Source organism: Anopheles marshallii (assembly GCF_943734725.1).
Source record: "Anopheles marshallii chromosome X unlocalized genomic scaffold, idAnoMarsDA_429_01 X_unloc_74, whole genome shotgun sequence".
Classification (NCBI taxonomy): Eukaryota; Metazoa; Arthropoda; class Insecta; order Diptera; family Culicidae; genus Anopheles; species Anopheles marshallii.
The window spans coordinates 80,001-80,880 of NW_026525925.1; positions in this window are offsets into that span (position 1 = coordinate 80,001).

Here is an 880-nt window from a genome sequence, read left to right on the forward strand (position 1 = left end):
TCTATCAATAAGCCACGAACTGTGCTTAGCAACCACGAAAGCTTCCAAGAGTTGAAACATTGCCTATCAAGTAGGCCGTACCAGCCCATAGCAACCCAACCAAGATAATCTAACAGGCCAAGATTGGATCTCAAAATGTTGCTAAGTCCATGGCCACGATAAGCCATTTCTATCAAGAAGGCCATGGACAGTTCTAAACAACCACGAAAGCTTCCAAGAGTTGAAACATTGCCTATCAAGTAGGCCGTAGCAGCCCATAGCAACCCAACCAAGATAATCTAACAGGCCAAGATTGGTTGGAGATTTCAAAATTTGGCTAAGTCCAGATTTTTTTACCCTTCGGGAAAACAACCCTAGTTCACCAAGTTGAACGCGAAAAACTGTCCATAGGATACGCACAAAACGTTTATTGAGTTGGTCACCATATGTGGAAATTATGGTGAAAATAAGCCAAGTTCCGGAGTTTTTAACTCACACGAAACCACGAAAAACTTTCATTAGGAAAACTTGGTTGGAGCACCCTACTGCAGAACACACCGACATGGACGAAAGGGTTGACTGGCTAAGAGAAAAAATTTTTGCGGGACCACTCAAAACATCATAGTTAGACCTAGCAAATGATGAAAAGTGAAACCCGCGATCGATTGGAGAAACCTTATTTTACACTGAAAAATTCCACATAAGGAAAATTTGTATGGAGCACCCTACTGCAGAGCACACCGACAGGGCCGGGAAGGAAGGCCCGGTCCAAGAAAAAATTTTTGCGGGACCACTCAAAACATCATAGTTAGACCTAGCAAATGATGAAAAGTGAAACCCGCGATCGATTGGAGAAACCTTATTTTACACTGAAAAATTCCACATAAGGAAAATTTGTATG